Source organism: Salvelinus alpinus, chromosome 28 (genome assembly GCF_045679555.1).
Source record: "Salvelinus alpinus chromosome 28, SLU_Salpinus.1, whole genome shotgun sequence".
Taxonomy (NCBI): Eukaryota; Metazoa; Chordata; class Actinopteri; order Salmoniformes; family Salmonidae; genus Salvelinus; species Salvelinus alpinus.
Window position 1 is genome coordinate 19231069 of NC_092113.1, and position 16616 is coordinate 19247684.

At 41.2% G+C, this 16616-nt stretch overlaps 2 protein-coding genes across 3 annotated transcripts in view; both read right to left on the reverse strand.

The window, feature by feature from the left end:
* LOC139557334 (rho guanine nucleotide exchange factor 19-like) overlaps positions 1 to 16464 on the reverse strand; it is a 35612-nt gene extending 19148 nt beyond the window's left edge. For both annotated transcript variants that reach the window (XM_071372008.1, XM_071372007.1), the window contains exon 1: positions 15857 to 16464. The gene's annotated coding sequence lies outside the window, so the exon portion shown is untranslated. The remainder of the gene's footprint in view (positions 1 to 15856) is intronic.
* Positions 1 to 16616, reverse strand: part of LOC139557339 (anoctamin-7-like) — a 262338-nt gene that overhangs the window by 177594 nt on the left and 68128 nt on the right. The gene's annotated exons all lie outside the window — the stretch shown is intronic.

A 16616-nucleotide genomic window follows, 5' to 3' on the forward strand; every position in this document is an offset into this window, starting at 1 on the left:
GATATCAAATCGAACTTTTGGAGTATAGAGCCAAAAGAAGAAAAAATGCCTCACTCCCAATAATTAGGGCACTGTACATGTCAGGTGGGGAAAATGTTATTACCAAAGCAGTGTGGGATAGTATAAGAGACATATGTTGGCTGACACACACTCAGTTAGTTAGTATGGTCATACACACATGTACAATAAGATAGTATCCAGTCTGAGTTTATAACCTGTTCGTATCCAGTCTACCACTGTGTTGGGCCCCAAAGCCTTAGGGTGTCGCTACTATCATACAGCAAAACATGTAACATGTAACACCCTGCAAACCTGCAATGTCTGCCCATTCCATCTAGGCACCGCATCTACTGATAACTGCCAACAAGGTCATCTCCATAAATACATCCGAGTAAGTTATGTATTTCATGCACTCATTACATTTCTAATGAAGTTACATTTTCATTCATTCAATTCAAAAGCTTATAATTTGCTTTTGGTTATAAGGTGTTATTTGGGAGTGTTATGGACTTTGGTATAGGTGTTTCTGTGTCATTTTAGTCAGCCGTTGTAAGACAGAATGTCTACATCGTTAATTAGTAGTACACTAGCATCTCTTTTGATTATGATTAAGAACAATGTATTTTGTGGCATAATCCTGTATCAGACTCATATATCATGGATATGACCATAAATTCAGGAAACAGCAGAGGGAGCATCCCCCAACCACATCGACGGGACAGTAGTGGAGAAGGTGGAAAGTTTTAAGTTCCTCAGCATACACATCACTGACAAACTGAAATGGTCCACCCACACAGACTGTGTGGTGAAGAAGTCGTAAGAGTGCCTCTTCAATTTCAGAAGGCTGAAGAAATGTGGCTTGTCACCTAAAACCCTCACAAACTTTTACAGATGCACAATTGAGAGCATCCTGTCTGGCTGTATCACCGCCTGGTACGGCAACTGCACCGCCCACAACCGCAGGGATCTCCAGAGGGTAATGCGGTTTGCACAACGCATCACCGGGGGCAAACTACCTGCCCTCCAGGACACCTACAGCACCCGATGTCACAGGAAGGCCAAAAAGATCATCAAGGACAACAACCACCGAGCCACTGCCTGTTCACCCCGCTATCACCCAGAAGGCGAGGTTAGTACAGGTGCATCAAAGCTGGGACTGAGAGACTGAAAAACATCTATCTCAAGGCCATCAGACTGTTAAATAGCCATCACTAACACAGAGAGGCTGCTGCCTATATACATAGACTTGAAATCATTGGCCACTTTAATAAATGGAACACTACTCACTTTAATAATGGCACTCTAATAATGTTTACATATCTTGCATTACTCATCTCATATGTATAAACTGTATAATAGTCTATACTATTCTACTGTATCTTAGTTTATACCGCTCTGACATTGCTCATCTATATGTTTATATATTCTTAATTCCATTCCTTTATGTGTATTGGGTATATGTTGTGAAATTGTTAGATATTACTTGTTAAATATTGCTGCACTGTCGGAACTAGAAGCACAAGCATTTCACAACACCCGCAATAACATCTGCTAACACGTGTATGTGACCAATAGAATTTGATTTAAAATTAAATTCTGATTCAAGTCTCCATGCCTGTATCATCAGACACTTTAAGTTAGCATGTTTTCTGTTTGGCAGGACAAACCATAAAGATAGAACATAATGTGATCTCTATGGGATAGACATGGTAATAATGTCATCATGGTATTCACGGCAGTTAAACAAGCACATTGTGACTGTGGTAATATGGTATGATGACTGGTGTCACTGTTGGGATTGATTAACAGCCTTACGACAGTCAACACTTTTTCAAGAGTCAGTCCTCCTCAATCTCAATCAACTTGCATAAATCTTTCTGTATCTCTTCCCAGTTTCAAAGGGAAAGTCAGGGGACAGACTGTCACGATCGTCGTAGTGAGGAGAAGAAGTGGACCAAGGCGCAGCGTGTGAGAAATACATCTTCCTTTAATTTTTTTGACGAAGACGTAACACGAAAAGAAACACTCTTACAAAAAAACTAACAAAACAAACAAACGACCGTGAAGCTATAAACGTTAGTGCACACACAAGCTACAAACGTATAACATAGACAATTACCCACATTAACCTAGTGCCTATGGCTGTCTTAAATATGGCTCCCAATCAGAGACAATTAATGACATCTGTCTCTGATTGAGAACCATTCAGGCAACCATAGACACAGCTAGACACCTACACTAAACACAAACCCATCTACTCTACTTAACCCCCTAAACCATACAACCACCCTAGACAATACAAAAACACATACATTCCCCATGTCACACCCTGACCTAACTAAAATAATAAAGGAAACAAAGAATACTAAGGCCAGGGCGTGACACAGACAGAGACCTGTCCTGAAGATGGAGTCGTGCGTCTCCTCCTCCATGTCCCTTGTCCAGAGTTATGTGGTCTGTTATGGGATGAGTGTGTTTGAGCAGGCGGAGCAGAGTGGCCTGGCGGTGTGGTGTGACCCCGTCCTGTGTGTGTGTGAGGAGGCAGTGAAGCCCTGTCACATCGTGACATGAATTGCCCTGCAGTATATTGGGGGACTCTGCCACTATGCCATAGACATCCGATATACCCTATGTGACATCATTGGACTCTGCACTATCGGCTATGCTGGTGAGGCAGTGCCATATCATTGAAATGGCCAGACTGGGCTTTCCCATTCAAGTTAAGTTCTAGTAATTATATTTCTATGGGCAAAGTGGTATCGGACTATGAAGGAGATTATCAAACCTTTCCTCCACTAGAACTGAGAATAATGTGAGGAGATTCATTCAGGATTGGATACTGAGAGGAAAATGACATCAAATGTATTTATAATCAAACCCCACCTGAAAAGCGATTGCAACACTCTGAACCACTTACTGCGACCATTCCCTCAAAATCAAAAGACTAACGTGTCTAGTCGTTGATGTGAATTGCTGGGTAGATGTTTTTAAAAAGGGGTATTCTGATTTTTCCTTGTCTGCTGTGTGCACCCATAGGTGAGGTTCTCTGAGGCCATGGATGGGAAAGAAAGACCCCTTAATGTTGACACTTGGTGTGGGTCCTAAGCCTGTTCAGATCCTAGGGCAGCTACCCCTGCCCTTTTAAGACATACTGACAACCTGGCTTACCATGGCACAAAGAACTGACATACAGGGAGAACTTTGGTGGACGGACACACACCTGAGCATAGCGAGAGAGGGATTTTAGCTGTCTTTGATTAGAGGGACACAACATTAGAAAGATTTCTTGTTGAGTATATGACCTCCGACAAACTCGGCAAAGTGTCGGGATCCTAGCTAACAGACAGCACAAATAACAATTTATTATTTAAAAGCCCACAAAAATGTGGAGCATCTCGCATGTAAACAATAAGACATCTGCAGCTTTGCCTTCCCCCTCTCGGTGCACCAGCACATCCTGTCCCCTCGACAATAATATCCCCCCTGTCAAAGAGACAGATTGTGTGAGGGAGACGAGCAGCAGACACAGATTCGGCTTAGTCAGGAGGGTAGGTTTCAAACCTGGGGTTCAAATACTATTTGAAATCATTTCAAATACTTTAGTTGTGCTTGATTGAGCTTCTGTGTTACAATGAACCAATAAAAAAGTCCCAAAAGTGCAATCCCCGCCCATCTGGCACTCTAGGCAGGGTAAAGCCAAAAGTCAAAATATTTGAACGATTTAAAAAAGTATTTGAATCCAAGTCTGACGAGTTTATGATGGAAGTACTCTAATTAAAGGCTGATTTCTTGTCTCAATTCAGATATCAAAATATTAGCAAATGTGCTCTATTATTGCTTTGTATTGATCTGTTCATTTATCCAGGTAAGTCTCATTTAGATTAAATCTCTTTTGCAAGATGCTGCCTAATAGATGGGGATAAATGACTAATTACATTACATCTTCTTCTAGGAATAGCATTGAATTCAGGTGAATGCCATAATATTGAATTGTAAAAAGTTGGCTAAGGATGAACTGAAGACCTCTCATCACGAAGCAAACTGAAGCCCTGAGATGTTTGTACTTTTCAACAATCCTGCGTGAGAATCCACATCATCGTAACAATGGACAGCACTGTTTCATTGACTATGGTAGATCCATAACATTGGATGCATTGTGAAGGCCTTAAATAACTTATGACTTTGAAAAGTAAGGCAAAGGAATCTTGCCCAAGTTCTGTTATTGATGTGTTATTTACATTTAGTTCAGATCCACTCAAACAGCTTTCAATCAAAGATTGCTTAATTCAGATCTGATCATGTGTCAGAACTTGTACATGTACTTTGAACATTCTGTTGATGCATCTGTGGTATTCATCCACTTCTCCCTCTTTCTCTGCTCCAGTTTCGATCCAAGACAGCATTTTTTTGTCTTTCTCGCTTCTTTATTATCTGGACAGGTATGGACAAGTCAACTGAGGGCTGCTTGTTTTGAAACATGATTGGGGTTGGTAGAGAACCCACCTCAAAGTTGAATAGGCTGGCAAGTAGCCTAGCAGTTAAGAGTGTTGAGCCAGTAACTGGAAGTTTCCTGGTTCTAATCCCCAACCTGACTTGGTGAAAAATATGTCTATGTGCCCTTGAGCAAGGCACTTAACCCTAATTCCTCTGGATAAGAGCATCTGCTAAATGACAAAAATATATGCAGGAATTTTTGTTTTGCATGTAGGGGGAAGATACAAACTATTAAAAAACAAAGGATGAAAGAGCACAGCCTCAGGAGGTAAAATGGAGTCAGGCTAAATGCTAACATTTGAACATTTCAAAGGACAAACTCCATAGTTCTCTTTCAAGTTGGCAAGTAAATGACAGACACTGTACCTTGCAGCCATATCTGGGGTTCATTTTTGAACAGAATACTAACATGTACAACTGAAGGGATTAACTCATGAAGAACACTGCACAACTGTCTTTGATTGAAGAACTGTTTAACTTTATTGTAGGACAGAAATTGATTATTGTGCATGAGTGCATATGTGCATGTGTGAAACCCTCCCTATATCAATGTAGATTATGTGAGGCCACAGCCAACTCAGTGGTTGGAACAGCCTGCAGGCTTCAGCTCTAGATGGGTGTGCAAGCAACATTGTCAGGAAGGGCCTTTCACACAACCCGTGAGCCAAGCTTCCTCTCAGCTCTGGTTTATAATTCACATAGAGGACCAGGGCCAAAACTTCCCCTCAGTTCTGTTTTATAATTCAAATACAGGATTACCACTCACACTCTTAAGCAAAAGGAGAAACAGACATTTTTGTGAATCTAATCGGTATTTTAAAATATATGTTTTCTGAATACACTCAAAATATGAGATATCATCAAGGGGAAAAACTGGTTGGTTGTTTTATGTTATGTACATTTTTAGATTTATCATTCCATCCTTTCCATGTTTGATCAATGTACTGTACGTATCAACATGATGTCACTTCAGAAAATGTGTCAAAAATTAATAATAAAAAGTCACACTTGCTTACAATTGAAATGATATGTACATCATCGGGGGCACACTGCCTGCCCTCCAGGACATCTACAGCGTACGGTACCACAGGAAGGCTAAGATGATCATCAAGAACCTCAACCACCCGAGTCACAGCCTGTTCACCCAACTAACATCTAGAACACGGAGACAGTACAGGTGCAGCAAAGCTGGGACCGAGAGACTGATAAACAGCTTCTATATCCAGGCCATCAAACAGTCATCACTAGCCTTCCTCTGCCCAGTACTCTGCCCTGAACCTTAGCCAGCAGCATACCACCCTGCATCTCACTGCTGGCTTGCCTCAAACTAAGCAGGGTTGGTCCCTGGATGGGAAACCAGATGCTGCTGGAAGTGGTGTTGGAGGGCCAGTAGGAGGCACTTTTTCCTCTTGTCCCCCCCAAAATATCCCAATGCCCAATGTGTAGGGTGCTGTCTTTCAGATGGTATGCATGGACCCCCCATCCCGGATCCAGGATCATCCTCATCAAAAAAGCTGACTAGCATAGCCTAGCCTAGCGCCACAGGGATATCATATAATTTCATGAAATCACAAGTCCAATACAGCAAATGAAAGATAAACATCTTGTGAATCCAGCCAACATTTCCGATTTTTTTAATGTTTTACAGCGAAAACACAATATATATTTATGTTAGCTCACCACAATAGCCAAACACACAACGCCATGTTTCCACCGCAAAGGTAGCTTTCACAAAACCCACAAATAGAGATAAAATTAATCACTAACCTTTGAACAACTTCATCAGATGACAGTCTTATAACATCATGTTATACAATACATTCATGTTTTGTTCGAAAATGCGCATATTTATAGGTATAAATCGTAGTTTTACATTGCAGCCACCGTCACAAATAGCACCAAAACAGCCAGAATAATTACAGAGAGCAACGTGAAATACATAAATACTCATCATAAAACATTTATGAAAAATACATGTTGTACAGCAAATGAAAGATAAACATCTTGTGAATCCAGCCAATATTTCCAATTTTTAAAATGTTTTACAGCGAAAACACAACATATATTTATGTTAGCTCACCACAATATCCAAAAACACAACGCCATTTTTCCACCGCAAAGGTAGCTTTCACAAAACCCACAAATAGAGATAACATTAATCACTAACCTTTGAACAACTTCATCAGATGACAGTCTTATAACATCATGTTATACAATACATTAATGTTTTGTTCGAAAATGTGCATATTTATAGCTACAAATCCTGGTTTTACATTGTGAATACGGCGCCATAATGCACCAAATTGTCCGGAGAAATTTTGGACAGTCACGTAATCTAACCAAAAAACTCATCATAAACTTTACTAAAAAATACATGTTGTACAGCAAATGAAAGATACACTGGTTCTTAATGCAACCGCTGTGTTAGATTTAAAAAAATTACTTTAGTACAAAGTACAGCATGCCATATTCTGAGACAGCGCCCAGCAATTCTCCGCCATGTTGAAGCCAACATATACCACAAAAATACGAAATAACATCATAAATATTCTCTTACCTTTGATGATCTTCCATCAGAATGTAGTGCAAGGAGTCCTATTTCCACAATAAATCGTTGTTTTGTTTTAGAATGTCAATTTCTTCTGTCGAATTAGCAACTTTGGCTAGCATTGTGGCGCACACGTGTCCATCAAGTCTTGGCGCATGGAACGAAAAATTCCAAAAGTCACAATAAACGTCGAATAAACTGGTCAAACTCGGTTGAAAATCCATCTTTATGATGTTTTTCTCACATGTATCCAATAAAGTCCGAGACGGAGCATTTCGTTGTGTATACCTAACGCATTTCAGAAGACAATGTCGTGTTCCCTGGTGCGCAGCTGAATACTGCCAATAGGGCGTACCTGTCACTCCAAAAGCTCTCATTCGGTCTCACATCAAGCTAGACACCCCATTCAACATTCTACTGCCTGTTGGCATCTAGTGGAAGGCGTATGAAGTGCATACAGATCCATAAATATAAGGCAATTGAATAGGCAAGCCCTGACACAGAGCCCCATTTTCAGAATTTTCACTTCCTGTTTGGAAGTTTGCTGCCAAATGAGTTCTGTTTTACTCACAGATATAATTCAAACAGTTTTAGAAACTTCAGAGTACTTTCTATCCAATAGTAATAATAATATGCATATTGTATGATCTAGAACAGAGTACGAGGCCGTTTAATTTGGGCACGATTTTTCCCAAAGTGAAAACAGCACCCCCTATTTCCAAGAGGTTAATTGGATGTCCTGACTCTGTGGTCAATAAAGATCCCATGGCACTTATCGTAAGACTAGGGGTGCTAACCCCGGTTTCCTGGCTAAATTCCCAATCTGGCCCTCATACCATCATGGCCACCTAATCATCCACAGCTTCCAATTGGCTCATTCATCTCCCCTGTAGCTATTCCTCAGGTTGTTGCTGTAAATTAGAATTTGTTCTCAGTCAACTTACCTGGTAAAATAAGGGTTAAATGAAAGACACAGTCAATACCCGGCTACCACCCGGTACTCTACCCTGCACCTTAGAGACTGCTGCCCTATGTACATTCACACCCCTTGACTTTGCCACATCTTGTTACGTTACAGCCTTATTCTAAAATGGATTGAATTGTTATTATAATGACAAAGCAAAAACTGGTTTTTAGACATTTTTGGTAACTTATAAAAATAAAAATAAATTAATATTACATTTATGCAGCGACGCTCCTCATCCAACCTGACAGAGCTTGAGGGGATGTGCAGAGAAGAATGGGAGAAATTCCCCAAATACAGGTGTGCCAAGCTTGTAGCGTCATACCCAAGAAGACTCAGTGCTGTAATCGCTGCCAAATGTGCTTCAACAAAGTACTGGATAAAGGGTCTGAATACTTATGTAAATGTGATATTTTTTATAAATTAGCAAAAATGTCTATAAACCTGTTTATAGTCTGAATACTTTCAGTCTGAATAGGGTCTGAATACTTCCCGAAGCCACTGTACACCTCTAGCCACTCTCACCCATGCATACGTGTACACACTCAAACACAGGCACAAGTGCACATTAAATACACAGCACACACATGCATACACACAAACACACACACACATGTGCATACATGTATACACACACAGACTGTCTGAGTGACAAGTGATGGGGCAGGTGCTCCAGAGAGAGGGAGGGGAGGGGCGTAGGGAAGGAATATGAAGGAAAGAGAAGGGGAGGGAGAAAAGGGTACACTGCAGTAAATTAAGTTGTAAACCTCAGTGAGGTCTAAGTGAAGGCACATCACTCTTGACCTCAAATAAAAATCCATCACTCAAAGAGGACCATCACTCAACTGTTGACTCACAGCAAGAAAACCTTAGATCAACATAGTCATAACATGATAACTAATAATAACCTTTATGGATATTCTAAGTTTATAGTAATATACAGGCCATTTCCCTGGAATGATTTACCACTGACTCAATGATCAGTGATAATAAGGAACCCACCAGGCATAGTTGAACCAACCTTCTGTCAATGTTTCCACCACAGCTGTGTTTTTGTCTGTGGGGTCTGAGTCAGTCAAGTTATGGCTGTCTCATTCACCTCCCCCAGACAACAAACATTACTATATGGCTGTGACATCACAGACTGTGGGAAGCCCCCACAGCCACACAATAATTATGGTCTGATCCAAAGAGTGCTTTAGTCACTCTCAACGTTACCCAGTATTTGTTATGGTATATTCTATCATATTTGCCTATATGATAAAATTATTCTATCAATACTTTCCTTCCCACAGCAATACATTCTGGTGTTAAAATTGCATGCTTAGGAGCAAAACAGTCAGTGATCAAGGGATATGTTTAATTTCCTAACGAAAGATACATTCAACTTGGACAATTCTGCAATCTATATTGAATCTGTTTATGTAAAGTGAAACATTGGCTCTTAATTATTTTTTATATACAGATCCTCGTATAAGCCTGGAGTGCAGCAGCTGTTGTATGTCTATCCGTTTCTGCAAGTAGACATATGCTATGGGCCAGTAGGCAAATCAGTAGCACAGACTCACACACAGAGATATACCCTCACACACATTCATTCAACCAGCACAAACACTGACACAGACAGAGACACGCACAGGCTCGGACGCAGGCACACAGTCTTTTCCCAATGTCAGCGCACTTAGTCATACGCAAGACAGACTAAATTACTTGTGGGTATTCTCTAAGCATCACCGTGGCACTCTCTCTCACTACAGCCATTAGTGTTACATCAACTATCTATATCTAAGAAGTCGTCTTTGGGGACATGGCCTCAATCAAACTTAGTTTTAAAAAAACAAAGCCGATTAGTGCATGCCTGCATCCCAAATGAAACTCTATTCCCTAGTATTTATTTGTTGAACCTTTATTTAACTGGGCAAGTCAGTTTACAATTTTATTTTATTTACAATGATGGCCTATGAACAGTCGGTTAACTGCCTCGTTCAGGGGCAGAACGACAGATTTTTACCTTGTCAGCTCGGGGATTCGATCTAGCAACCTTTCGGTTACTGGCCCAACGCTCTAACCACTAGGCTACCTGCCGCCCCACTTTTGACCGACATGCTATTTGGGACAAACTCCATGTAATAACCTCACGGGCACTAAACAGTTATATTGCTAAGCTGTTGAATGTCATCATTGCATCAGTTGTTTGTTCCTCAAAAAGGTCTGTAAACAGCTTAGCCAGATTGCAGTTCCTATGAGACACAGAGTTAAATGGGCAAACAAACATGCTAGGAGGCAGAGTGAGGGAGAGAAAAACACGCTCCCTGCACAAACACTGCTGTGAAAAACACAAACGCATGCAAACACACACACACAGACATCCACACATGGCTGCTCCTCAGTTTACAGTGTAGTCACTAGAGGGCCTGCAGCTGAACTGAACTGTCTCCTGGTGTAGACTAAGACGTGGAAAGAGTGTGTGAACACTACAGCACCAACTTTCAGCAATGTACAGTTCAGTAAGACCCCCCCCCCCCCCAACATATTCCAGACGTGCACTTACCTGCCCTGCTCTGCAACTACTCACAGCTCCTGCCTCCTACTGTAACCACTACACCTCAGCCTCAAAGCCTCACAAAACCTAATGTCCTATGCTGTACCCAAGAAGAGGGAAATATAATCAACGCAAACAATAATGCTTCCAGTGGTGGAAAAGCACCCAAGAGATACCTTAACTGAAAATGACCCAAGTAAAACTGAAAGTACTAAAATAAAAATAAAATACTACTTGAGTAAAAGTCTAAGTATTTGGTTTTAAATATACTTAAGTATCAAAAGTAAAAGTAAAAAATAAATAATTTCAAATTCCTTATATTAAGCAAACCAGACAGCACAATGTTCTTGTTTTTTAAATTACGGATAGCCAGGGGCACACTCCAACACTCAGACATACAGTATATAATTTACAAATGAAGCATTTGTGTTTAATGAGTTCGCCAGACCAGAGAAAGTAGGGTTGTTTTCTTGATAAGTGCGTGAATTGGACCATTTCCCTGTCCTGCTAAGCATTAAAAAATGTAACAAGTATTTTAGGGTGTCTGAAAAAATGTATGGAGTAAAAAGTACATTATTTTCTTTAGGAATGTAGTGAATTAAAAGTCAAAGTCATAAAAGTAATAAATACTCTATATATATATATATACTGTATATATATATATATATATATATATATATATATATATATACAGTGGGGAGAACAAGTATTTGATACACTGCCGATTTTGCAGGTTTTCCTACTTACAAAGCATGTAGAGGTCTGTAATTTTTATCATAGGTACACTTCAACTGTGAGAGACGGAATCTAAAACAAAAATCCAGAAAATCACATTGTATGATTTTTAAGTCATTCATTTGCATTTTATTGCATGACATAAGTATTTGATCACCTACCAACCAGTAAGAATTCCGGCTCTCACAGACCTGTTCGTTTTTCTTTAAGAAGCCCTCCTGTTCTCCACTCATTACCTGTATTAACTGCACCTGTTTGAACTCGTTACCTGTATAAAAGACACCTGTCCACACACTCAATCAAACAGACTCCAACCTCTCCACAATGGCCAAGACCAGAGAGCTGTGTAAGGACATCAGGGGTAAAATTGTAGACCTGCACAAGGCTGGATTGGGCTACAGGACAATAGGCAAGCAGCTTGGTGAGAAGGCAACAACTGTTGGCGCAATTATTAGAAAATGGAAGAAGTTGAAGATGACGGTCAATCACCCTCGGTCTGGGGCTCCATGCAAGATCTCACCTCGTGGGGCATCAATGATCATGAGGAAGGTGAGGGATCAGCCCAGAACTACACGGCAGGACCTGGTTAATGACCTGAAGAGAGCTGTGACCACAGTCTCAAAGAAAACCATTAGTAACACACTACGCCGTCATGGATTAAAATCCTGCAGTGCACGCAAGGTCCCCCTGCTCAAGCCAGCGCAAGTCCAGGCCCATCTGAAGTTTGCCAATGACCATCTGGATGATCCAGAGGAGGAATGGGAGAAGGTCATGTGGTCTGATGATACAAAAATAGAGCTTTTTGGTCTAAACTCCACTCGCCGTGTTTGGAGGAAGAAGAAGGATGAGTACAACCCCAAGAACACCATCCCAACCGTGAAGCATGGAGGTGGAAACATCATTCTTTGGGGATGCTTTTCTGCAAAGGGGACAGGACGACTGCACTGTATTGAGGGGAGGATGGATGGGGCCATGTATCGCGAGATCTTGGCCAACAACCTCCTTCCCTCAGTAAAACATTGAAGATGGGTCGTGGCTGGGTCTTCCAGCATGACAACGACCCGAAACACACAGCCAGGGCAACTAAGGAATGGCTCCGTAAGAATCATCTCAAGGTCCTGGAGTGGCCTAGCCAGTCTCCAGACCTGAACCCAATAGAAAATCTTTGGAGGGAGCTGAAAGTCCGTATTGCCCAGCAACAGCCCCAAAACCTGAAGGATCTGGAGAAGGTCTGTATGGAGGAGTGGGCCAAAATCCCTGCTGCAGTGTGTGCAAACCTGGTCAAGAACTACAGGAAACGTATGATCTCTGTATTTGCAAACAAAGGTTTCTGTACCAAATATTAAGTTCTGCTTTTCTGATGTATCAAATACTTATGTCATGCAATAAAATGTAAATGAATTACTTAAAAATCATACAATGTGATTTTCTGGATTTTTGTTTTAGATTCCGTCCCTCACAGTTGAAGTGTACCTATGTTCAAAATTACAGACATCTACATGCTTTGTAAGTAGGAAAACCTGCAAAATCGGCAGTGTATCAAATACTTGTTCTCCCCACTGTATATATATATATATCCAGCACCAGTCAAAAGTTTGGACACACCTATTCATTCTAGGGTTTTTCTTTATTTTTACTATTTTCTACATTGTAGGATAATAGTGAATACATTGAAACTATGAAATAACACATATGTAATTATGTAGTAACCAAAAAAGTATATTTAATATTTGAGATTCTTCAAAGTAGCCACCCTTTGCCTTGATGACAGCTTTGCACACTCTTGGAATTCTCTCAACCAGCTTCATGAGGAAGGCTTTTCCAACAGTCTTGAAGGAGTTCCCACATATGTTGAGCACTTGTTGGCTGCTTTTCTTTCACTCTGCGGTCCAACTCATCCCAAACCATTTCAATTGGGTTGAGGTCGGGTGATTGTGGAGGCCAGGTCATCTGATGCATCACTCTCCTTGGTCAAATAGCCCTTACACAGCCTGGAAGTGTGTTTTGGGTCATTGTCCTGGTGAAAAACAAATGATAGTCCCACTAAGCGCAAACCAGATGCGATGGAGAATCGCTGCGGAATACTGTGGTAGCCATGCTGGTTAAGTGTGCATTGAATTCTAAATAAATCACCGACAGCGTCACCAGCAACGCACCCCCACACCTCCTCCTTCTACATGCTTCACGTGGGAACCACACGTGGAGATCTTCCGTTCACCTACTCTGCGTCTCACAAGGACACATCAGTTGGAACTAAAAATCTCAAATTTGGACTCATCAGACCAAAGGACAGATTTCCACCGGTCTAATGTCCATTACTCATGTTTCTTGGCCCAAGCAAGTGTCTTCTTATTGGTGTCCTTTAGTAGTGGTTTCTTTGCAGCAATTCAACCATGAAGGCCTGATTCATGCAGTCTCCTCTGAACTGTTGATGTTGAGATGTGTCTGTTATTTTAACTCTGTGATGCATTTATTTGGGATGCAATTTCTGAGGCTGGTAACTCTAACTTATACTCTGCCGAAGCGGTAACTCTGGGTCTTCCTTTCCTGTGGCGGGTCCTCGTGAGAGCCAGTTTCATCATAGCGCTTGATGGTTTTTGCAACTGCACTTGAAGAAACGTTCAAAGTTCTTGACATTTTCCTGATTGAATGACCTTCATGTCTTAAAGTAATGATGGACTGTCATTTCTCTTTGCTTATTTAAGCTGTTCTTGCCATAATATGGACTTGGTCTTTTACCCCTACCTTGTCACAACATACCTGATTGGCTCAAACGCATTAAGAAGGAAAGAATTTCTGCAAATTATCTTTTAACAAGGCACACCTGTTAAATAAAATGCCTTCCAGGTGACTACCTCATGAAGCTGGTTGAGAGAATGCCAAGAGTATGCAAAGCTGTCATCAAGGCAAAGGGTGCCTACTTTAACACTTTTTTGGTTACTACATGATTCCATTTCATAGTTCCGATGTCTTCACTATTATTCTACAATGCACCTTTCAGCAGGACAATAACCAAAACACACAGTCAAATATACACTGGAGTTTGGGTCTAGAGTGTCTCCCCCTTTGAAGAGGGTGATGACCGCTGCAGCTTTCCAATCTTTGGGGATCTCAGACGATAAGAAAGAGAGGTTGAACAGGCTAGTAATAGGGGTTGCAACAATTTCAGCTGATAATTTTAGAAAGAGAGGGTCCAGATTGTCTAGCCCAGCTGATTTGTAGGGATTCAGATTTTCCAGCTCTTTCAGAACATCAGCTGTCTGAACTGGGCGAAGGAGAAGCGGGGGGGGGGGGGGGGGGGGGGGGGGCGTGGGCAAGTTGCTGCAGGGGGTGCTGAGCTGTTTGCCTGGGTAGGGGTAACCAGGTGGAAAGCATGGCCAGCCGTAGAAAAATACTTATTGAAATGATCGATTATCGTAGATCTATCGGTGGTGACAGTGTTTCCTAGCGTCAGTGCAGTTGGCAGCTGGGAGGAGGTGCTCTTATTCTCAATGGACTTTACAGTGTCCCAAAACTTTTTGGAATTAGTGCTACAGGATGCTAATTTCTGTTTGAAAAAGCTAGTCTTAGCTTTCATAACTGACTCAAGACATTTCAGCTTTTCACTTTTAATTCATTTCAAAACATTCCTAAAAACATAATTCCCCTTTGACATTAGGGGGTATTGTTTGTAGGCCACTGACACAAAATCTTAATGTAATCAATTTTAAATTCAGGCTGAAACACAACAAAATGTGTAAAAAGTCAAGGTGTGTGAATACTTTATTTACAGTTAATACTGTATTTTTACTTAAGTACTTTACACCACTGAACGCTTCCAATATAATATTTTACAATTTTAATTAATAATTGATGTGAAAGATTGAGTCTGTACTTTAGGTGGTGTTCCTAAAGTATCTATATGTAGTGACAGATGCCTGTGTGCATTATATGGATACATAATCCTTATACAGTACACAATACTGTCTCAGACTGTAAAGTCAGTCTCTGGATTAGAGCAAATGTCAGGGATTGTTATTGTTGTTGTGCATATTTTACTCTATTACGTTTATTGAGTTGTTAAATGCACTTTAAAATAAAGTTTAATTCCATAACAGTGAAATATTATGGAGTACACCCCTATGATATGATAATGAAAATTGACCCTTGAACTATCACAAACTGTCTTACTCTAAAAGCACATTATGTCGACTGCACATTGGAGGAACACACACTCTCAGTTCAAATGCCATGAAAATAACATAATATGACCTGGTGCTTTTTTCAATGTAATGTAAAATTGAGGGTGTTTTTGATTATCTATTTTTCCGTCTACCTCTAAATGTGTGCATCTGACCTGCAGCAAAGCAATAGTCTGAAAGCAGCACCATGGCACTGTTTGACCCCCCCCCCCAAAAAAACACAGCCAGGCTTAACTTTCATATTCAACATCATAATCCGCCCCCCACCAGACCACACCCTTATCCGAAGGTCACAACAGCTAACAATGGTACACACTGAGTCTACATTCCACATTACAATACACAGAGAGAGAGAGAGATAGGAATCCATATGGATAGATAGGCTATACTACCTCATGGGTATCAGTAGCTTCTGGGCTGGACGGTTGCCAGCGACAGTGTGAGAATCCAGGCCATCCTAGCGTCTGGCTGAGCCTCTATGTGCTATCCATGACTGCCTTGTGTTCCTCCCGGCTTCTTTCCCTTCAGTCGTTTTCCTTCACTTTTTACTCCACTCGTCTGAAGACCAGTGTGCCCAGGCAGGGGAACTGGTCGACAGGGTCCAGACTCCTCCGTTGTATCCCTCTTCTCCCTCTCCACCAAAAAGCAGTTTAAAAAAAATGTTTTAAGTGTTCGCTCTTCTGGCTACTTACCATGCAGATCCCTCTTTAAGCTTTTGCTCTACCTCTCCTTGCTCACAATCGTTCTCGCTCTCTTTCTCTCCCTCTGCTACTGTTGGGGAAGTGCACTCTCTCCTATTCTCTCTATCCTCCCTCTCCTCTCTCTTTGTCGGTCTCTAATAGTTTAGTGCTGCATATTAACACCTGCTTATAGAAAGAGAAGGAGAGAGGAGTGAGCTAGTAGCCATCTGCGTGAGTGAAAAATATTTCCTCTCTGTGAGTGTGTGTGAGAGTGTGTCTGTCTGTGTGTGTGTGTGCATGCATGGGTCGGATTCTCGTGTGTCAACAAAAATGTCCTGCAAGTGGATAGCAGGCAGGTAGGAGGGGAAAAGGGGTGGGAAGTAGACAGTGTGTGTGCTCAGGCATGTGTCTGTGTGTGTGTGTGTGTGTGCAATTAAGTAGGCAGAAAAATATCAGTTTGCAGAAAGAAAGT